Source organism: Oryctolagus cuniculus, chromosome 15 (genome assembly GCF_964237555.1).
Source record: "Oryctolagus cuniculus chromosome 15, mOryCun1.1, whole genome shotgun sequence".
NCBI lineage: Eukaryota > Metazoa > Chordata > Mammalia > Lagomorpha > Leporidae > Oryctolagus > Oryctolagus cuniculus.
In genome coordinates, this window is record NC_091446.1 from 64,730,486 (window position 1) to 64,754,333 (window position 23,848).

The window sequence follows — 23,848 nt, forward strand, 5'->3', positions numbered from 1 at the left end:
ATATAATTACTCAATGCTTTATATATTCAATTAATCAACCAAACATATTTCACTACATATCAGCCAAAAGTATATCATGAAAGAATGTGTGGCCAGTGCCATGGCTCACTAGGCTAATCCTCCGCCTAGCGGCGCCGACACACCAGGTTCTAGTCCCGGTCGGGGCGCCGGATTCTGTCCCGGTCGCTCCTCTTCCAGTCTAGCTCTCTGCTGTGGCCCGGGAGGGCAGTGGAGGATGGCCCAAGTCTTTGGGCCCTGCACTCCATGGGAGACCAGGAGAAGCACCTGGCTCCTGCCATCGGACCAGCATGGTACGCCGGCCGCAGCAGCCATTGCGGGGTGAACCAATGGAAAAGGAAGACCTTTCTCTCTGTCTCTCTCTCACTGTCCACTCTGTAAAAAAAAAAAAAAAGACTGTAAAGCAGATTAAATGAAATTTTATTTATTTACTCTTTATTTATGATAGAGCGAAAGTTCTCCTAACCTGCTAGTTCACTCCCCAAATGCTAGCAACAGCCAGGGTTCAGTCAGGCAGAAGCCAGGAGCCCAGAATTCCACCTGGGTCTCACTTGAGGGTGGCAAAGATTCAACTACTTGATCCATCATCTGCTGCCTCCCAGGGTGTGTATTACCAGGAAGCTGGATCAGAAGTAGAAGAGTCAGGACTCCAATATGGGTTGGATGCATTCCAAGCAATGTCTTAACCACAACACCAACACCCACTCCTGATTCATTAAATCTAGAACAATCACCTGATGTAGAAACCTCATAATCCTAAACAAAAATAGAAGTACTTTGTTTTAATGTTCAACATGTTCACACTTAATTGCTTTGCTGCTAGATTTGCAACTAATTTTTTAAAGTATATCCCATTATTTTGCATTTTTGATGTGAGTCAGAATTTTGACAGCTTTTATGTAGGACAAAAATATTTTTAGATTTGTGTATTTGCATATGTTTGCATCAAGCTAGCAGCTAAGAGGTTAACTGTATAACTGTTAAAAAAAGAAAGTTTGCCTAAAGTGTATTTAAAAAGAAAAATGTAAGTAGCATTTATATTTACTCAAATATACTACCATATGCTGGATTTCTATATCAGAAATGGCCAGTTGATGTACAAATGTACGTTAATTTTCCTTAAATTCATTTAAATTTTTTAAAATAAAGGGGCTTCTAAATAAAATAAAAAAAGTAATGGAATGCCAAAACAGAAGTCATTTGTCATGATCAATCAATACATACTAACTCAGCTGGCGCCAAGGCTCAATAAGCTAATCCTCCGCCTCCAGCGCCGGCATACTGGGTTCTGTCGCGGTTGCTCCTCTTCCAGTCCAGCTCTCTGCTGTGGCCCAGGAGTGCAGTGGAGGATGGCCCAAGTGCTTGGGCCCTGCACCCGCATGGGAGACCAGGAGAAGCACCTGGCTCCTGCCTTCGGACCAGCGCGATGCGCCGGGCAGTGGCCATTGAGGGGTGAACCAACGGAACAGGAAGACCTTTCTCTCTGTCTCTCTCACTGTCCACTCTGTCAAAAAAAAAAATACCTACTAACTCTTCAAATTCTACTCAATATCTTGAGTTAGTTTCTAGTTTATAATTTGCTATACACTTTCTACCTTGAGAACTATTACTCTTGCTCACAATAATTATCTAACACTTTTTTAATGGGATTTTTTAAAAGATTCACTTATTTATTTGAAATGCAAAGTTATAGAGAAAGAGAGGGGATGGGGGGAGTGGGAGATATCTTCCCAAAATGGCTGCAATGGCTAGGGCTGGGCCAGGCTGAAGCCAGGAGCCAGGAGCTTCATTGGGGTCTTCCACATGGGTACAGGAATCCAAGTACTTGGGCCATCTTGTAGAAGCTGCTTTTCCCAGGTACATTAACAGGGAGCTGGATTCAAAGCGGAGCAGCTGGGCCTCAAACCTGCACGCATATGGGATGCCAAAACTGTAGGCAGCAGCTTTACCTGCTATACTATAGAGCCAGCCCCAAAATTAGAATTCTAATTATGACACTGCACTACAGTTTTGCAAGTTGTTATACTGGGAGAAAGTATGTAAAGGGTAAATTAGATCACTCTATATTAGTTATCATAACACTGTATGTATATAGGATTATCTTAAAAGTAAAATTTAAAATAGTATATTATTGATTTTTTTCCTAAATCAATTTAGTTTTTAAGAACCTTACTTAAACTGAATGGGAAAGTTCAGATACTCAAAACAAAACAAAACAAGCTCATGCAGAGGAGCTCTGGCATCCAGCAGAGTAGACTTCAACTGTGGGAAAGTCTTGCCAACCAAAGCCCTAGAACAAGCCATAAAGACCTCAGACATGAGCAAGGAGCTCCCAGGATCCTTACTTCCAAAGCAATGAAATCAGTCAAGACAATATAGGAAAGAACTTACTAAGTCACCTCAAAAAGAACCATGAGTTTTCCTCAGCCCACAAAACACATTACTGCAATCCAACTTACAGAAAGCCTGAGTGTGTGTGTCACCTTCAACCTGATATTCACAGCCATACATTTCAAAAGATTCACAAATATGCTTTTTTTCTTTTAGCTACTCACAAAGTGCCTGAAGCTTCAATCACTTCCTGCTTCTCCCAGCTGCGGGACTTGCAATTAGAAAAACACTCATTCAGCGTCTAGGGCAGGTCTGGTTAGAAGGATGAGCTCATCCCTTCAGATGCGCACCTGATCCTGAAGAAGCTGCTCCTCCTCCACCAAGCAGGTCTTTGTATGTTTAAAGTGACACCCACAACTGTGCAAACCTTCGGCCAGAGCTAAAACAAGCCCTTCCCTCTCCACGCCTAGGGCCCTGAAATCATTTCCTGCTCTAGACACTTCACATAGCCACTGAATTCAGACAGCAGTGGCCCTGGCTGCTGCTGAGCAGGACTTCAGTTTCAGCTCTAATGGAGGTCAGGTCTTTCACCACCACCCTGGACACATTGTGTTGTTTGTCTCAATAGTTCCTTGCCTACAGTCAAATCGTACCAGAATCACCCCTTCTTTCAGAATTCACAACCCATTTTCCTGAACCAGGAATGTAGGGTCTCTATATTTTTCCTATTCTATTTGTTCTGCCTACACATCTAAATCAGCCAAGGCATCTAAATGCACTGTACACAGTTATAGCCTAGTGCTACAAACTTAATAGTTCTACTACCTTTAAGAAAACATTTACTCTGCTACAGTTGTCCACTTATTGGTACAGCACATACAATAATCTTTGTATCAGAGTCTATCTCTGATAAGATGATGAACTGGGCTTTTTCAACAGTAACAGTAAAAATCTGAGAGAACCTTTCTCACCTTAGCCTTCCACAGGACCACTGCAATATTTTTACCTCAGCTATGATAAGTTTCTTATGTGGTAACAGGCTATCTAAAGAGTATATGAGTCAGAGAACATCAAATTCATTAGTGGTTACCCTTGAAGGATGTCCAGGGATTTGCAATCAATAAGGCGGAACCCAGAGACCTTCAAATGATTTCATGGCGTTTAATTTGCTGGATAGTGGATACTAGGATGTTCATTGTATTATTCTTTTAAAATCTTTTAAAACACATAATACAGAGGCCAGCGCTGTGGCATGGCAGAGCCACTGCCTGCCATGCTGGCATCCTGTACGAGCACTGGTTCGAGACCTGGCTGCTCCACTTCTGATCCAGCTCTCTGTTGTGGCCTGGGAAAGCAGTAGAAAAGGACCCAAGTCCTTGGACCCCTGCACCCTTGTGGGAGACCCAGAAGAAGCTCCTGGTTCCTGGCTTCAGATCGGCTCAGTTCCAGCCGTTACGGCCATTTGGGAAGTGACCCAGCGGATGGAAGACTCTCTCTCTCTCTCTCTCTCTCTCTCTGCTTCTCTGTAGCTCTACCTTTCAAATAAATAAATAAATCTTAAAAAAAAAATACACACACATAATTTAGAAAACAAAAACAGGGGAAGGCATATAGCTTTATTAAGATTAAATTGCTAGTTAGGATGTCCACATTCCATATTTGAGTTACTATATTCAATACCCATCTCTAGTTCCTAAGGCAGACCCTGGGAGGCAACAGTGATGACTCAAGTAACTGGATTTCTGCCAGCTGCATTGAGGTTCCCAGCCTCTGGCTTTGCCCTCAGCCCAGTAAAGTTGGGGGACATTTGGGAGAATGAACCAACAGATGGAAGCACTCTCTTTTTTAAATAAATATTTTTTAAAAGATATATTTTATTTATTTGAAAAATAGAGCTACAAAGAGAAGTAGAGAGAGAGATGTCTTCTATCTGCTGCTTCACTCCCCAAGTGCTGCAACAACTGGAGCTGAGCAGATCCAAAGCCAGGAGTCAGGAGCTTCTTACGGATCTCCCACATGGGTACAGGGATCCCAAGAATATAGGCCATCTTCTCCTGCTTTCCCAGGTGCATTAGCAGGGAGCTGGATAGGAAATGAATTAGTTAGGACTCAAACCAGCGCCCATATGGGATGCTAGTGCTGCAGGCCAGGGCTTTAACTTGCTGTACCACATCACCGGCCTCCAAATAAATACATTTTTAAAAAGAGATGACATGCATGTATCAAACAACACAATAAAAGTAAAGGGGGCCAGCGCTGTGGCATAGCGGGTAAAGCCGCCACCTGCAGTGCCAGCACCCCATATGGGTGCCAGTTCAAGTCCCAGCTACTCCTCTTCCAATCCAGCTCTCTGCTGTGGCCTGGGAAAACAGTGGAAGATGGCCCAACTCCTTGGACTCCTGCACCCATGTGGGAGACCCAGAAAAAGCTCCTGGCTTTGGATTGGTACAGCTCAAGCCATTGTGGCCATCTGGGGAGTGAACCAGCGGATGGAAGACCTCTCTCTGTCTCTACCTCTCTCTGTAACTCTGTCTTTCAAATAAATAAAATAAATCTTACAGCTTGGAGATTCACATTCCAAGATCAGGTGGCCCTATTAATCTAGCATCTGGAAGAGGCTGGCAATGGTAGAGCATGTGCAAAGGAATGATCAGGGGCAAGCCAGGAAGTAGAGGAACAGAAAGCACACTTAGCTTATACATCCAATGCCAGTTCGAGTCCCTGGCTGCCCCACTTCCAATCCAGCTCTCTGCTATGGCCTGGGAAAGCAGTAGAAGATGGCCCAAGTCCTTGGGCCCCTGCACCCATGTGGGAGACCCAGAAGAAGCTCCTAGCTCCTGGCCCCCACCTTCGGTTCACCCAGCTCTGGCTGTTGCAGCTGTTTGGGGAGAGAACCAACAGATGGAAGACTATTCTCTCCTCTGCCTCTGCTTCTGTGTAACTTTGCCTTTCAAATAAATAAAATAAATCTTATTAAAAAAAAAAAAGAACATAGCTCCAAATACTAAGAATGGTAGTTTACAAATAAAATCATTTATGAGTCATATTCTGCAGAAAATTTGCAGTCTGTGTTAAATTACATTAGCCCATTCCTAAGGCTTATTCAGAAAGGGTGGAGATAAACATTAAAAAAATTAAGAAATAATCCTTCAGAGGAATAAATGTGCTTCATTAAGTTGTTGTTGTAAGAATTAAATAGGTTACTACATGTAAAGTGTTGAGAGTAGTTCCTGGCACATAGTACTCTTCAACAAAAGTTATTCAAACTTGCTCCATTTTCTCATATCCCTTTATAACCCTCTTGAATCAAAAATGTCAAAATTAGCTTGTGTTTTTTGTTTTGTTTTGTTTTTTTGACAGGCAGAGTGAACAGTGAGAGAGAGAGAGACAGAGAGAAAGGTCTTCCTTTTGCTGTTAGTTCACCCTCCAATGGCCGCCGCGGCCGGTGCGCTGTGGCCGGCGCATCGCGCTGATCCAAAGCCAGGAGGCAGGTGCTTCTCCTGGTCTCCCATGCGGGTGCAGGGCCCAAGCACTTGGGCCATCCTCCACTGCACTCCCGGGCCATAGCAGAGAGCTGGCCTGGAAGAGGGGCAACCAGGACAGAATCTGGCGCCCCGACCGGGACTAGAACCCAGTGTGCCGGCGCCGCAAGGCGGAGGATTAGCCTATTGAGCCACGGCGCCAGCCAAAATTAGCTTGTTTTTAACACAAACACAAAAAGTATCTTAAATAACTGTATGTAGTTCACAGGTAATTTTACAATCACTATCTTTCAACAATTAAAATAGTTCAATGAAGCAAAAAACTAAAATTTAAGTGCCTATTAAATAATAGCTACTATTCTAAGAACTGACAACTATTGATTCCCTTAATTTATTGGTTTTTTTTTTTTTAATGTCTATCTATTTTCCTCTGCTTAAAGGCAGAATGGCAAAGAGAAACAGATCTTCTATCCATTGATGCACTGTTCAAATGCCCACAACAGCCACAGCTGAGCCAGGCAGAAACCGGGAGCCTGGAACTCCATCCAGGTCTTCCAGGGGGATGGCAGGAGCCTGAGTACTTGAAGCATCATCAGCTATCTTCCCAGGATGTATCAGGAGGAAGCTGTGTCAGAAGCAGAGGTGCCAGGACACAAACCAGCATTCCAATATGGGATGTGGGTATCCCTAGCAGTGGCTTAACTCTTCTGAGTCACAAGGCCCAACCCCACATGGGTTCTTACTACCTAATTTCACAGATATGAAGACTGAGGTTCAGAAACATTTAGTAATACACATAACTTCCCATAGAACTTTTTTTTTTTTTTTTGACAGAGTTATCGACAGTGAGAGAGAGAGAGACGAAGGTTCACCCCTCTCAAATGACCGCTATGGCCGGCGCTGTGCCGATCCAAAGCCAGGAGCCAGGAGCTTCTTCCAGGTCTCCCACGTGAGTGCAGGGGCCCAAGCACTTAGGCCATCCTACACTGCCTTCCTGGGCCACAGCAGAGAGCTGGACTGGAAGAGGAGCAACCAGGACTAGAACCCAGTGCCCATATGGGATGCCGGCGCCACAGGTGAAGGATTAACCAAGTGAGCCACGGTGCCACCCCCCTGCCCCCCCCATAGAAGTCTTAAGTGAAAGGACTGAGATCTGAATTCTGACTGGCTTCAAAGAGCACAGTTTGTGACTAAAACTATTTTTAAATACTGTGAAAGATAGCCTCTCATTCTCTTTATTTGTTCCTTCATTCACTCTCTATTCATTCCTTCAATCAATCAATTCAATGGTACCAGGCACCCTGTAATAAGGTAGTTATACAGTAAATAAATAAAACAGCCTCGATTCTCAGAGCCTAGAAACTGTGTTTGCGGAAAGGGAGGGAAGCATATCAAGTACAACACAATTGTGTAAGAGCTCAGTAACAGTAGTATAAGCAGTATGAGATTCAAACACATAGGATAAATACTTACTCTGCTTGGAACAATCTGGAAAAGCATTATAACAGAAATAATATCTCAGCTGAATTTTTTAAAAGATTTTTTATTTATTTGAGAGGTTAAGTTACATAGAGAGGGAGAGACAGAGAGAGAGAGGTCTTCCATCCGGTGGTTTACTCCCTAAATGGCCACAACGGCCAGCACTGGGCTGATCCAAAGCCAGGAGCTAGGAACTTCCTTTGGGTCTCCCACATGGGTACAGGGGCCCAAGCACCTGGCCCATCCTCTGCTGCTTTCCCAGGCCATTAGCAGGGAGCTGTACCAGAAATGAAGCAGCCAGGTCTCAAACCAGTGCCCAATGGGATGCTGGCGCCCAGGTGGTGGCTTTACCCACTATACCACAGCACCAGCCCCTTCAGCCAAATTTTTTAAATATTTGATTACAACCTGATAAAGAGCATCTACCAAACAAAACAAAGCAAAACATTACAGCTGTCAGGATTGTAGCGTAGCAGGTTAAGCGACCACTGTGATGCTAGCAACTCATATGTGTGTTGGTTTGAGTCCCAGTTGCTCTGCTTCTAATCCAGCTCCTTGCTAATGTGCCTGAGAAGGCAGCGGAAGATGGCCCATATACTTGGACCCCTGCCACCCAAATGGGAGAGCTGGATGAAGTTCCTGACTCCCTGCTTTGGCCTCGCCTGGCTGTTGAGGCCATGTGAGAAGTGAACTAGCAATGTAAATTCTCTGAATTTTTCCCTGTGGCCAGGCCAAATCAGGAGCCTGGAACTCAATTCAGGTCTCCTACATGGGTAATGGGGACCAAAGTACTTGAATCATCACTGCTGCTGCCTCCCAGGGTACATATTAGCAGGAAGGTAGAATCAGAAATGAAGCCAGGGAGCCAGTGCTCTGGCGTAGCGGGTAAAGCCACCACCTGCAGTGCCAGCATCCCATATGAGTGCTGGTTCAAGTCCCAGCTGTTCCACTTCTTTCTTATCCAGCTTTCTGCTATGGCCTGGGAAATCAGTGGAAGATGGCCCAAGTCTTTGAGCCCCTGCACCCGCGTGGGAGACCCGGAAGAGGTTCCTGGCTCCTGGCTTCAGATCAGCACAGTTCCAGCAGTTGTGGCCATCTGGGGAGTAAACCAGAAGATGGAAGACCTCTCTCTCTCTCTCTGCCTCTCCTTCTCTCTCTGTGTAACTCTGACTTTCAAGTAAATAAATAAATCTTAAAAAAAAAAAAAAAAGAAGAAGAAGAAGAAGAAGAAGTGAAGCCAGGACCCAAACCCAAGCACTCTAATATGGAATGCAGGTTTCTCAAGCACCATCTCTCTCTTTAAAAAAAAATTTTTTTTTAATTTATTTATTTAAAGGCAGAGTTATAGAGCAGCAGAAAGAGCAAGAGAGGTCTTCCATCCACTGGTTCACTCCCCAACTGGCTGCAATGCTAGAGCTGCACTGATCCGAAGTTAGGAGCCAGGAGCTTCCTCCAAGTCTCCCATGAGGGTGCAGGGGCCCAAGGACTTGGGCCATTTTCTACTGCTTTCCCAAGCCATAGCAGAGAGCTGGATCACAAGTGGAGCAGCTGGGACTTGAACCGGTGCCCATGAGATGCCAGCACTGCAGGCAGTGGCTTTACCTGCTACACCACAGCACCTCAAGCAGTGTCTTAACTTCTGTGACAAATGCCTGGCCCTAAATTTAAAACTCCGATGAAAATATGATCGGTAACTGGCTTTACATTAACCTATATATTAGAATTTATTTTCAGTATTATTTCTAGTGGGAGCAATAGTTTCTTCCTATCAGTTAAATGCTCTTTTTAGTAGTTCATGTTATATTTCCAGCTCCATAATCAATCATTCCTGACCCAGAGCTTCTACCAGGTCTCCCATGTGGGTGACAGGGGCCCAATGTCTTGGGTCATCCTCCACTGCTTTCCCAGGAGCATTAACATGGAGTTGGATTGGAAGTGGAGCAGCTGGGACTTGAATCGCCACCCATATGGGATAGAAGCACTACAGGCCATGGCTTAACCTGCTGTGCCACAGTGCTGGTCTTGGAACTGAATGTTTACCTTTATTTAACCTTAATGGCCACATTTAACTAGAGGCTTCCATATTGGACAGCACAGGTAATGACAAACCTCTTGGCTGGTAAACAAACATACAACCAGAATATCTTGCCAGACCTCTCTCCTGGAAGATATTATTTGCTGAAAAGTAATAAATAAATCATCTGCAACCACAATGTTACTATCTGCCTAAATTTCTATAGCTCCTTGTCAGTCAACTCCTGCTGCTTTATCAAAACTTTTAAATTAGACTTTTTGAGCTTGAAGTTACCACACTCCTTTTAGATACTGCACATTAGAGCTTTCCTTCTCAGACTTTAAGGTGCATATGAATCACCTGGGGATCTTGATAATTCTGCATCTCTAACATGTGTCTAGGTGGTCCTAACCCTAAGCTATAGGTTCTCTTAACCTCTAACCTAATTAGATGCATGTTAGATAACAGTGTCTATCTTCTACTGTTTCCCCAGGTCTATTTGCAGAAAACTGGATCAGAAGTGGAGCAACCAGGACTCAAAATGACACTCTGATATTAGATGTAACATCACACACTGTGGCTTTAACTGCTGCACCACAACACTGGCCCCCGGACTAGAAATAAAGAATTCTCTAAAAACAACAACAACAACAACAACAAAAAACCACATTTATTTATTTGAAAGAGTTACAGAGAGAGGGAAGGACAGAAAGAGAGAGAGAGAGAGAGAGATCTTCCATCCACTGGTTCACATCCCAAATGACTGCAACAGCTAGGACTGGGCCAGGCTGCAGCCAGGAACTCCATCCAAGCCTCCCACACAGGTGGCAGGGGCCCAAACACTTGGCGTATTAGGGCATTTTTGGCTGTTTTTTTCATGCCAGTAGCAGGGAGCTGGATTGGAAGTGGAGCAACCAGGTCTCGAACCAGTGCCACTATGGTTCATCACATTACAGGAGGTGGCTTTACCTGCTTTGCCACAATGTCCACCCCAATTTAAAGAATTCCAATATTTTAGAATTTTGCTTTGTCAAGATAATATGGGACAGGCATTGTTGAATAGAGGATAAAGCTGCTGCTTGCAAGTCGTCACCGCGGCTCAGTAGGCTAATCCTCCACCTTGTGGCGCCGGCACACCGGGTTCTAGTCCCGGTTGGGGCGCCAGATTCTGTCCCGGTTGCCCTCTTCCAGGCCAGCTCTCTGCTATGGCCCGGGAGTGCAGTGGAGGATGGCCCAATCCTTGGGCCCTGCACCCCATGGGAGACCAGGAGAAGCACCTGGCTCCTCCCTTCGGATCAGCGTGATGCGCCAGCTGTAGTGCGCCAGCCGCGGTGGCCATTGGAGGTGAACCAACGGCAAAAAGGAAGACCTTTCTCTCTGTCTCTCTCTCACTGTCCACTCTGCCTGTCAAAAAAAAAAAAAAAAAAGCTGGCACCCATTTGGGCACTGGTTCATGTCTCGGCTGCTTCACTTCCTATCCAGCTTCCTGCTAATGCTCTGGGGAAAGCAATGAAAGACTTCCTGAGTGCTTGGCCTCCTAGCACCCATGGGTGGGACCTGGATGAAGCTCTTGGCTCCTGGCTTGGCCTGGCCCAGCGCTGTTTATTGTTGTCATCTGAGGAGCAAGCCAGCAGTTGGAAGATCTCTCTGTATCTCTCCCTCTCTGTAACTCTTTGAAAATAAATATTTAAAAAAATAATAATCAATGGGGCAGATGTTGTGAGACAGCAGGTTAAGCTGACATTCCATAATGGAGAACCACTTCCAGTCCCAGTTACTCTACTTCTGATCTAGCTTCCTACTAATATACTTGGAAAGACAGCAGATGATGAGGAATGAACCAGAAGATATCTCCTTCTCTCTTTCTCTTTCAAATAAAATAAATCCTTTTTTTAATCCCTTACTCTTTTCTGCATATGCATATGCATATGTTCTAGTGTATTCTAGCTACTCTTCTTTCAATCCAGCTTCCCGCTAATGTGCCTGAGAAGGCAGCAGAAAGATGCCCCAGATGCTTGGGGCCCTGTCACCTAAGTAGAAAACCATAATGGAATTCCTGGTTCCTGGTTCTGCCTAGTGCAGCCTTGACTGTTGCGACCATTTGGGGACTGAACCAGCATTAGCTTTCTCTACTTCCTTCCTTCCATTCATCTATCTTTCTTTGTGGCACATTGTAGCACAGCAGGTTCGGCTGCTGTCTGCTACATTAGCATCCCATATCAGAGTACCGGTTCAAGTCCCAGCTGCTCTGCTTTCTTACCCAGCTCTAGTAGATAATGACCCAGGTGTCCAGGCCCCTACCATCCACATGAGAGACCAGGGTGAAGTTCCTGGCTCCTGGCTACAGTCCCAGGTGTTGCAGCCATCTGGGGAGTCAACTGGTGGATGGAAAATCTCTCTTGGCCGGCGCTGAGGCTCAATAGGCTAATCCTCCACCTAGCAGCGCCGGCACACCGGGTTCTAGTCCCAGTCGGGGTGCCCAATTCTTTCCCGGTTGCCCCTCTTCCAGGCCAGCTCTCTGCTGTGTCCCCGGAAGGCAATGGAGGATGGCCCAAGTGCTTGGGCCCTGCACCCGCATGGGAGACCAGGAGAAGCACCTGGCTCCTGGCTTCAGATCAGCGCTGTGCGCCGGCCGCAGCGCGCCAGCCGTGGCGGCCATTGGAGGGTGAACCAACGGCAAAGGAAGACCTTTCTCTCTGTCTCTCTCTCTCACTATTCACTCTGCATGTCAAAAAAAAAAAAAAAAATCTGTTTCTCTGTTTCTCCTTCTCTCTGTCACTTTGTCTTTCAAATAAATAAAATAAATCTTTAAAAAACAAGCTATATAAATAAGTATATAAATTATAAATGCATTTTTTTAAAAAGATTAAAAGAAAGTCCTTTAAACTTAAACTATTTCTGGGAGGGTGATTTTTTTTTTTTTTTTACCTTTTAATTACTACGTATTCTTTTAGTGAACTGGCACTGTAGCAAAGCAGGTTGAGCCACCCCTTGTGATACCAGCTTCCCACATGGCAATGCCAGTTTGCACCCCAGCTACTTTACTTCGTGGGAAGGTAGCAGAAGATGGCTCAAGTATTTGAGACCTTGCCACCCACATGGGAGACCCAGATGAAGTTCCAGGCTCCTAGCTTTGGCCTGGCCTAGCCCTGGATGTTGTAGCCATTTGGAGAATGAACCAATGGATGGAAGATTATCTCTCTCTGTCCCTCACTCTCTGACACTCTGCCTTTAAAATAAATAAATAAAACTTTAAAACAGAATGTATTCTTTTTCATTTTTCATTCTTTTTTATTTTTATTTTTATTTTATTAGACAGGCAGAGTTAGACAGTGAGAGAGACAGAGAGAAATGTCTTCCTTCCATTGGTTCACCCCCAAATGGCTGCTATAGCCGGCACGCTGCGCCGATCCGAAGCCAGGAGCCAGGTGGTTCCTTCTGGTCTCCCATGTGGGTGCAGGGGCCCAAGCACTTAGGCCATCCTCCACTGCCTTCCTGGGTCACAGCAGAGAGCTGGACTGGAAGAGGAGCAACTGGGACTAGAACCCGGCACCCATATTGCATGCTGACGCCACAGGCGGAGGATTAACCAAGTGAGCCATGGAGCTGGCCCCACATTTTTCATTCATTTTAAGTATAATTTAAATACTTAGAAATTTGAAAAGCATTTTAAAATGACAAACAGGGAAATAAAGGAAGAAAAATAACAAATATGAGAAAATGTTCAACTTCAAATCAAAGAGATGAAAATTTAAAATGAGATCACCTTTCATCTATCATGTAGAGTAAATTGCTGTTGGTTTGTTCAATATTTATTTACTATTGTTAATGTAAGTGGCAAGAAATGAATACTTTTGCACACTGCTGAAGGAGTGTAATCAGATAGAACATTTCCAGGGGGTGTATTAAAGTAGAAAAAAAGCTCACTGGACTCTGCTGTGACAGGTGAGAGTTAAAGAACACACTGACCACATCTTACTGTTCTTTCAACCCTTGGAAAGAAGCCCCATTCTCAGCCCTCCAAGCTCTTCCTCTCCTTTCATTCCCTTGCTTTAAGCCTTTCTTGGAAATATGTCTGAATGCCTCAAACATAACTCACATAAAAAACACTGGCACGGGGCGGTGCTGTGGCATAGTATGTTAAACCTCCATATGGGATGCCGGTGCTACAAGTTAGAGTTCTGACTGCTCTACTTCCAGTCCAGCTCCCTGCTGATGGCTTAGGAAAGCAGTAGAAGATGGCCCAAGTTCCTGGGCCCCTGCAACCGTGTGGGATATCTGGAAGAGGCTCCTGGCTCCTGGCTTCAGATCAGCCCACCTCTGGCCATTGCAGTCATTTGCGGAGTGAAATAGCAGATAGAAGACCTCTCTCTCTGTCTCTCCCTCAACTGTAATTCTGCCTCTCAAATAAACAAATAAAAAAATGTAAAAAAAAAATTTTAAAAAGGGCACCCATGGGGCTGGTGTTTGTGGCACAGCAGATAAAGCTGCCACTGCAACCCAAGCATCTCATACTGGAGCAGCAGTTGGAGTCCCAGCTTCTCTGTTTCCAGTCTAGCTTCCTGCTAACATGCCTTGAGAAGCCAGCAGAAAAACGGCCCAGAAGCTCGGGCCGCTGCATCCACACGGGAGTCCCAGATGGAGTTCCTGGTTTCAGCCTAACCCAGACCTGGCTGTTACAGCCATTTGGGGTATGAGCCAGCAGCAGATGGAAGATCTCTCTCTGTGTGTGTGCCTCTCCTACCCTGTCTCTCTACCTTTCAAATAAATAAATCTTTAAAAAGAAAAAAAAAAAATGGGTACCCAAACCACTTGGTTAAAAGGTATAAACAACAGGGGCCGGTGCTGTGGTGCAGAGGGTTAACGCCCTAGCCTGAAGTGCCGGCAACCCCCCAGTTCTAGTCCTGGCTGCTCCTCTTCCGATCCAGCTCTCTGCTATGGCCTCGGATAGCAGTAGAAGATGACCCAAATCCTTGGGCTCCTGCACCCATGTGGGAGACCCGGAAGAACTCCTGGCTCCTGGCTTCGGATGGGCGCAGCTCCGGCTACTGCAGCCAACTGGGGAGTGAACCAGTGGATGTAAGACCTCTCTCTCTCTGTCTCTACCTCTCTCTCTAACTCTGTCTTTCAAATAAATAAAATAAATCTTTAAAAATAAAAAAAGATGTAAAAAAACAGAAAAATCACATTTGTACCTATGTGCCATTCCTGCTAAAATCTATACAGGTGAGAGAATGCTGCAGAAAATCAAATGAATGGAAAAAACTATATCACTTACCCACCTTCCAATCTGCATTTCTTTCTTTTTTTTAAAAGATTTACTTCTTGGCTGGCACCGTGGCTCAATAGGCTAATCCTCCACCTGCGGTGCCGGCACATCGGTTCTAGCCCCGGTACACCGGGTTCTAATCCCGGTGGGAGCACCGGATTCTGTCCTGGTTGCTCCTCTTCCAATCCAGCTCTCTGCTATGGCCCGGGAGTGCAGTGGAGGATGACCCAAGTGCTTGGGTCCTGCACCTGCATGGGAGACCAGGAGAAGCACCTGGCTCCTGGCTTCAGATCAGCGCGGTGCACCGACGCAGCGCGCCAGCTGCGGCGGCCATTGGAGGGTGAACCAACGGCAAAGGAAGACCTTTCTCTCTGTCTCTCTCACTGTCCACTCTGCCTGTCAAAAAAAAAAAAAAAAAAAAAAGAATAGCATGTATGGGGCCAGTGTTGTGGCACAGTGGGTTAAGCTACCATATGCTATGCTGGCATCCCATTTGGAGCACAACTTTGAATCCTGGCTGCTCCACTTCTGATCCAGCTCCCTTCTACTGCTCCTGCGAAGGCAGCAGAACTTGGGCCCTGGCCATCCATGTGGGAGACCCAGATGCAATTACTGGATCCTGTATTGGATCTGGCCCAACTCTGGAGGTGGCAGCCACTTTGGAATGAACCAGCAGATGGAAGATCTCTTTGTCTCTCTGCCTTTTAAATAAATAATTTTTTTAAAAGAGTAGAATGCATTGGCCAGCAACGCGGCTCAATAGGCTAATCCTCCATCTGCGGCACCGGCACACCAGGTTCTAGTCCCGGTTGGGGTGCCAGATTCTGTCCCGGTTGCCCCTCTTACAGTCCAGCTCTCTGCTGTAGCCCGGGAAGGTAGTGGAGGATGGCCCAAGTGCTTGGGCCCTGCACCCCCATGGGAGACCAGGAGGAACCACCTGGCTCCCGGCTTCAGATCAGTGCAGTGTGCCGCCGTAGTGCGCCGGCCATAGTGGCCACTTGGGGTGTGAACCAACGGAAAAGGAAGACCTGTCTCTCTGTCTCTCTCTCTCTCACTGTCTAACTCTGCCTGTCCAAAAAAATAGTATGCATTACAACATAGTTGTACTCCTCTACTTAAGAAAAAAGTGAGAGAGATAATTATTTATTAAAATAGCCCAGCAGGGGCAGGCATTGTGTCATAGCAGGTTAAGATACTGCTTGGGATGCTCACATCCCATAAAAGAGCGCCAGTTGGAATCTTGGTTGTTCCATGTCTGAATTGGCTTCCTGCTAATTTACTCTGGGAGGCAGCAGATGATGTTTCAAGTGCTTGTGCCCCAGCTATACACATGTCAGGCCCAGATGGAGTTCCAAGTTCCTGGCTTCAGCCTGGCCTGACCTTGACTTTCGCTGGCATTTGGGGAGTGAACCAGTAGGTGGAAAATTTCTCTCTTTCTCTTTCACTATTTCTTTTTCTGTCACTCTGCTTTCTTTCTTTTTTTTTTTTTTCTTTTTTGACAGGCAGAGTGGACAGTGAGAGAGAAAGAGACAGAGAGAAAGGTCTTCCTTTACCATCGGTTCACCCTCCAATGGCCACCGTGGCTGGCACGCTACGGCCGGCGCACCGCGCTGATCCGAAGCCAGGAGCCAGGTGCTTCTCCTGGTCTCCCATGCAGGTGCAGGGCCCAAAGACTTGGGCCTTCCTCCACTGCACTCCCGGGCTACAGCAGAGAGCTGGCCTAGAAGAGGAGCAACTGGGATAGAATCTGGCGTCCCAACCGGGACTAGAACCTGGTGTGCCGCCACCACAGGCGGAGGATTAGCCTAGTGAGCCGCGGTGCCAGCTGCACTCCGCTTTCAAGTGGAAGAAAATAAACTTTTTTTAAATGGCCCAGTAATACAACTGATACCGAAAAATGAAATAGAGCAAATCAATACAGAATCACTAGAATAAAGTAACTGAGTACATTTATCTTAAATATAAGTAGAAATTATAAGTACAATGTAAAGAAAACAAGTTATCAGTTTATACTGTCATCTATTGATAATCTCCTGACAAAACTGGTTTCCCAGTATTAACTGAGAGCATCTATAACTCTCTTGCAATTATTATATAAAATTTGACAATATGGGACAATAAAAGGAACACTTAATGAGAAATCAGGACATTGCAGCTATGTGACTTTGAGCAAGTCATTTAAAAATTCACCAAGTTGGGGCAGGCATGTTTGGTATTGCACTTAAAATCTACCTTAGGGGGTTGGCCCTGTGGCACAGTGGGTTAAAGCCCTAGCCTACAGTACTGGCATCCCATATGGGCACCAGTTTGAGTCCCGGCTGCTCCACTTCCTACCCAGCTCTCTGTTATGGCCTTGGGAAAGCAGTAGATCACAGCTCAAGTGCCTGGGCCCCTGCACCCACGTGGGAAACCAGGAAGAAGCTCCAGGCTCTTGGCTTCAGATTGGCTCAGCTCTGGACATTGGGGCCATTTTGGAAGTGAACTAGTAGATGGAAGACCTCTCTGTCTCTACCTCTCTCTGTAACTCTTTCAAATAAATAAAATAAATAAATAAAACCCACCTTGGAAACCCCACATCCCATATTGGAATGCCTGATCCAAGTTCTAGCTCCACTTCTGATCCAGCTTCCTACTAATTTGCACCCTGGAAAGACACCACTTGAAGTACTTAAGTCCCTGTCACTCACACAGGAGACCCAGGTTGATCCTGGCTCCTGGATGCAATCTGGCCCAGGCCTGGCTGTTGTAGGCATTTGGGGAGTGAACCATGAAATGGATAATCTCTGTCTCTCTCTCTCTCTCATTCCAGGTTAATAAAGCATATATTTAAGCTTAACAGTTAAGAAAACCACATCCCATATTACAATGCCTGGATCTGATTCCAGGCTCAAGTTCCTGACTCCGGCTTCCTGCTAATACAGACCCTGGGAAGCAGCAATGATGGCTTATGTGGCTGGGATTACTGTCATACTCTTTCCAACAGATCTGGACTGAGTTCCCACCCCCTGGCTCCAGCCTCAGCCCTTGCAAGTGTTTGGTAAGTAAACCAGCTGGTGAGAGCTTTTTCTCTGTCTCTGTGTCTCTGCTTCTCAAAAAAAAAAAAAAAAAAAAAGATTTGACTAAATGCCTTGAAGTATATTGAAATAACATTTGTCCTATAAATGAACATAGATAATCATTTCTACTACTAAAGTAATCACTTTCTGGAAGCTCATAAATGTTAACAATTGCATGTTACAACTATTTTCCCTAGTATAGCTCCCTATACAATTATACACAGCATGAATATGGCAATTTACTCAATTCTCTGTATAATAAAACCTTATGTTTAGCATCATAGTAATATTCCAATTAGCTTTCCATATGTAGTATAAACATTTGAGAGAGAGATCTATGAATAAAAAACAGATATACCCCTAACCATAAATTTATACCCTCAATAGCTACTACCTGAATTTTGGTCTCCTAATTTTACTTTGACCATCTCCCAACCTTCCACCATTACAAGGTTTCTCCCTGCAAAACAAAGGAATCTTTCCAGGCTAGCACTATAGTGTAGTGGGCTAAGCCTCTGCTTGTGGCGCCAGCATCCCATGTAAGTGCCAGTCAGGTCCTGGCTGCTCCTCTTTCGATTCAGCTCTTTGCCAAGGCCTGGGAAAGCATTGGAAGATGACCCGAGCTTAGGAGACTTGGAGGAGGCTCCTGGCTTCAGATCAGCGCAGGTCCTGCTGTTGTGGCCATTTGAGGAGTGAACCAGCGGATGGAAGACCTTCCTCTCTGTCTCTCTCTCTCTCTCTCTCTGTAACTCTTCCTCTCAAATAAATAATTTTTCAAAAAAAATAGAAAGGAAGCCGGCGTCATGGCTCAATAGGCTAATCCTCCGCCTGCGGCGCCGACACACCAGGTCCTAGTCTCGGTCAGGGCGCCGGATTCTGTCCCGGTTGCCCCTCTTCCAGGCCAGCTCTCTGCTGTGGCCTGGGAGTGCAGTGGAGGATGGCCCAAGTGCTTGGGCCCTGCACCCTCATGGGAGACCAGGAGGAACCACCTGGCTCCCGGCTTCAGATCAGGGCGGTGGCCATTGGAGGGCGAACCAACGGCAAAGGAAGACCTTTCGCTCTGTCTCTCTCTCACTGTCCACTCTGCCTGTCAAAAAATAAATAAATAAATAAATAAATAAATAAATAAATAAATAAATAAAATAGAAAGGAATCTTAGTTGTTTTTTTTTTAAACATTTCATTCCGGGGCCAGTGCTGTGCATAGCAGCTAAAAGCCACTGCCTATAGTGCCAGCATCACATATGGGCGCCAGTTTCAAGTCCCATCTCCAGTTCCGATCTAGCTCTCTGCTATCTGAGAAAGCAGAAGATGGCCCAAGTTCCTGGGTCCCTGCAACCCATGTGGGAGACCCAGAGGGGGCTCCTGGCTCTTAGCTTCAGATTGGCCCAGCTCAGCTGTTATGGCCATTTGGGAGTAAACCAGCAAATGGAAGACCTCTCTCTGCCTCTGCCTCTGCCTTTCTGAAATTTTACCTTTCCAATAAAATTAATTAATTAATTAATTAAAGAAACTAGTTAAGTCCATTTTTCCATAAACTTTTCAAGTTTTAATTTTTATTCATTTATTTAAGAGACAGAAAGAAGCAAAGAGAGAAAGTTAGAGTAGACTCTCCCATCTATTGGTCCACTCCCCAAATGCTCACAACAACTAGGGCTGGGCTAGGCAACTCAACCCAGGTATCCCAGGATCTCCTACAAGAATGAGACTCAAGTACTTAAGCCATTACCTGCTGCCTCCTGAATGGCCATTAGCAGGAAGCTGCAGTCAGGTGCAGAAGTGGGACCTAAACTCAAGCACTTGGATACAGGATGCAGGCATCCTAAGCAGAATCTTAACCTAAGCCTAAGGTCTGCCCCTTTCTTATTTTTCTATAACCACAAAAATTTCTAATTCCAATCCCTAATCTGCCATTTACTAGTCCTGTGATCTTCAGCAACTTCCTTAATGTTTTAAGCCTCAGTTTTCTCCTTTTAAGGTAGGGGCCAGCACTGTGGCATAGTGGTCTAAGCCTCTGCTTTGCAGCGTGGACATCCCATATGGGCGCCAGTTCAAGTCCTGGCTGCTCCACTTCTGATCCAGCTCTCTGCTATGGCCTGGGAAAGCAGCAGAAGATGGCCCAAATGCTTGGGCCCCTGCACCCATGAGGGAGACCCAGAAGAAGCTTCCAGCTCCTGGCTCCTGGCTTCAGATCAGCTCAGCTCTGGCCACTGTGGCCATTCAGGGTGTGTCTCTCCCTCTCACTGTCTTTAACTCTACCTCTCAAATAAATAAATTATAAAATCTTTAAAAATTAAATAAAATTAAGGTATTAGCAGTGGGCGCTGTGCATAGGGTAAGTTGCCACTTTGGATGTCTGCATACCCTATCAGAGGGCCTGGAATCAAGTTTCACGTCCACTTCCCACCCAGCATCCTGCTAATGAACACCTGAGGAGGCAGCAGATTATGGCTCAAGTACTTGGGTCCCTGTCATTCGTAAATGAGACCTGACTGGAGCACTTCGCTCCTGTCTTTGGCCTGGCTTAGCCCTGGTTATTGTGGGCATTTGACAAGTGAACAAGTAGATGGAAGATCTATCTCTCCTTCTCTGTCACTCTGAGAAAAAATTAAGGTACTAGTACCAGCTGCATAGTGTTTTTGTAGAGATAAAATGAGACAATGAGCATGGCACATTAATAATCATTCAATGAATATTAGCTATTATTAACTTAAGAATGTTGTGATGCTTACTTTTTTTTTTTAATTTTTATTTATTTATTGAAAAGGCTGAGAGACAGAGAGCTCCAATCTGCTGGTACACTCTACAAATGCCCACAATGGCTAGAACTGGATGGAGCTGGGGCTGAAGCTGAGAGCCAGGAACACAATCAAGGTCTCCCAAATAAGTAACAGGCAACCAAATATTTAGGCCAAGACTGCTAACTGCTGCCTCCTGAAGCCTCCTTTAGCAGGAAGCTGGAGTTAGGAGCAGAGCTGGATATTAAATGCAGATACCCTAATGTGGGATGTGAACATCTTAATACACATTAACTAATAGGCCAAATGCTTTCCCTATGACATTTATTTTAAAGAGTACTAAAAAAAGACTATTAAATTATGACTGGTACCGGCGCTGTGGCTAGTAGGTAAAGTCAATGCCAGCATCCCATATAGGGGTGGGTTTGAGTACCAGCTGCTCCACTTCTGATCCAGCTCTCTGCTATGGCCTGGGAAAGCAACAGAGAATGGCGCAAGTGCTTGGGCCTCTGCATCAGAGACCTGGAAGAAGCTCCAGGCTCCTGGCTTCAGATTGGCTCAGCTTAGGCCAGACGTTGTGGCCATTTGGGGAGTGAACCAATGGATGGAAGACCTCTCTCCCTCTCCCTCTCCTTCTCCCTCTCCCCCCACCCCTGCCTCTATAATTCTGCCTTTCAAATAAAATAAATATATCTTTAAAAAAAAATTTTAACTGGGGCCGGCACTGTGGCTTAACAGGTAAAGGCCACCACCTTCAGTTCTGGCATCCCATAGGGGCGCTGGTTCGAGTCCTGGCTGCTTCACTTCTGATCCAGCCCTCTGCTATGGCCTGGGAAAGCAGTGGAGGATGGCCCAAGTCCTTGGGTCCCTGCACCCACGTGGGAGACCTGAAAGAAGCTCCTGGCTCCTGGCTTTGTATTGGCACAGCTCCAGCTCATTCAGCCAGCTAGGGAGTGAACCAGCAGATGGAAGAATCTCTCTCTCTCTCTCTCTCTCTCTCTCTGTAACTCTTTCAAGTAAATAAATATTTAAAACATAAATAAATAAATAATTATAAAAAATAAATAATTATAACTGTCTAGTGAATTTTCTCCTTAAAAACTTCTTTTATCATTTCTAAGAAACTAAGTGTTTTATTAATGCAACACAGCTTAGAAGTTGCTTAATAATTTGCAAGTTTTAAAATTCTTTCTTCCTGTTTTTGTTTTTTTGTTTTTGTTTTTTTTTTTTTTTTTTGACAGGCAGAATGGACAGTGAGAGAGAGAGACAGAGAGAGAAAGGTCTTCCTTTGCCGCTGGTTCACCCTCCAATGGCCGCCGCTGCAGCCGGCGCACCGCGCTGATCCTGGCAGGAGCCAGGAGCCAGGTGCTTTTTCCTGGTCTCCCATGGGGTGCAGGGCCCAAGCACCTGGGCCATCCTCCACTGCACTCCCTGGCCATAGCAGAGAGCTGGCCTGGAAGAGGGGCAACCGGGACAGAATCCGGCGCCCCAACCGGGACTAGAACCCGGTGTGCCGGCGCCGCAAGGTGGAGGATTAGCCTATTGAGCCACGGCGCCGGCTCTTTCTTCCTAACTACTATGTAATTCCTCAGAGCCCGAACCCTGTTTCATACCGCAGAGTTAAACGATGTACTTAACACATTGTAATAATTTGTTTTCCTATCAGTCTCCCCTCCTACAGTCTGCAATTCCAATGAAGAGATCAAGTTTTACCAATATTTGTATTTCAAACACAAAGTAAACCTCAGTAAATGTTTGTTGGATGGATAAGTGAATTAATAAATCTATTTTTTTCTGTGAAATGCCTCACATAGTACTCTATACATAGTAGAAATTCAGTTTAAAGCTTGTTGTTGGCTTTATGCAGAAATTTTTTTAATCCAACCGCTAAGCAAAGCTTTATCTTGCCTCAGAAAATCAACTCTACTTTAAAGCTTGGCTACTAACATTACAAATTAAAAGTTTTACTTTAACACATATCAAATAAATGAGTTCAATAACTAACCACATCTAAGCAAGCTAAAGAAGGATTTAAAAGCCATTATTCTAATTAATGAATTTGTGAACCTCACCATGGAAAAACCCAGTTACATAATCAAAAGAGGGGTTATCCCTTGCAAATTTACCTACAAATAAATGATAGAGAAACCAATGGTCAGAAAGCTTGAATTTATAAATGGAAATGAAAAAATTATTTTGTGCCTGACTTAAAGCCTTAGTTTCCACTAGAAATAAGAGTTAACCAGTAAAGTGTTCCAAACCCATCCCCAGAAAACAGTCTTTGAAGCTAAGAGACCACATGTTTTCCTCTTCCAATGATTTCAATTCCTGGGACTCATTTTATTTTCACAAAAAATTGACATTCAAAACTTGCTCTGTCTCCTAAAATAAAACCTCTGATTTCTTAAAAGGCAAATAACCCGAAAAGGCACACTTTGGGAAACCGAGGTTTTATATCCGAGTAACCAAAACTATTTCTCGTTTTAGGGTTGAGCCTGCTGCTGCAGTAGAAACACTTTTCTTGGTTTTTCAGTTACGTTGGTGGAGGATTTAAGTGTCATACTGCACATTATTTCACTACATTATCTAAACTGATTTTTACACTGCATACATAATTCCCTAAGTACACTGTAAAGGAGTTCCGCACTTGAATGAATCCGGGAAGAACCGCGATCTTAGCACACACCCCCTTCTTCCAATTCAGCACACTTTAGAGGAAGCACACCTTAGTGTTTTGGTTTGGTTTTTTCTTTTTTCCCCCTCAAGAATTGTTCTCCCGCCCCCACCCCCGCTTTATTTTACAGCAGCAATCATTCATGAGCCCACTCTCGGTATCTCTGCCCAAAGAACCTTCCCAACTAACACTAGTTCCCCGGGACTCTCCCCTCTGCCAGAGCGACCATAGGGGTATCTCTTTTGGAATGAGGGAAGGAAGGGAAGCGAGGAGGGTTCGGGACGCCACCATTCCCGCCACGCCATTGAGGATACAGGTCCTGGCGCGCAGCGGAACCTGGGGAGCTGCAAGGGTCTGATCCTCTCTCCTCCCCTCGAGCTCCCCAACCAGCGAAAAACAAACTGGGCCCAACCTCTGTGCTCCCATTCAGTCAACACATCCTCCTCCTCGCTGTACCCCGTTTCTTCCCACTTCTTCCCCAACGTAGCAGGGTCCTTTTATCTAGTTCCAAGTCCCAGGAAACCTCCTGCTCCCAACACATACACCCCTCCCCGATGCGGCCCCACTCCCCTCGAATCCCACTACACCCGGGTCCCTCCCCTGGACCTCTCAGAAGCTCCAGCCCTCCCCGCACGCCCCAGAGCAGACCGGCGCCCGGTCCCTTTACCTACGGGACCTGGGTCCTTCCCCGCACGTCACACTCCGGTCCACTCCCCAGCGACCCGACCTTCCCCACACCGTCCCCGGGAGCTCTCCGCCAGTACCCCGTTACCTCCGACCCCGCCCCC

At 45.5% G+C, this 23,848-nt stretch overlaps 1 protein-coding gene across 13 annotated transcripts in view; it reads right to left on the bottom strand.

Annotated features, from left to right (window-relative positions):
- USP54 (ubiquitin specific peptidase 54) overlaps positions 1 to 23,848 on the bottom strand; it is a 148,865-nt gene that overhangs the window by 124,861 nt on the left and 156 nt on the right. For 3 of the 13 annotated variants that reach the window (XM_070057817.1, XM_070057810.1, XM_051823193.2), the window contains exon 1: positions 23,728 to 23,832. The exons of 7 other annotated variants lie outside the window; for them this stretch is intronic. The gene's annotated coding sequence lies outside the window, so the exon portion shown is untranslated. Of the gene's footprint in view, positions 1 to 1,242; positions 1,522 to 14,606; positions 14,990 to 23,727; positions 23,833 to 23,848 lie in introns of those variants that run through there. 3 more of the 13 variants (XM_051823195.2, XM_070057812.1, XM_051823196.2) reach the window with 3 other exon arrangements.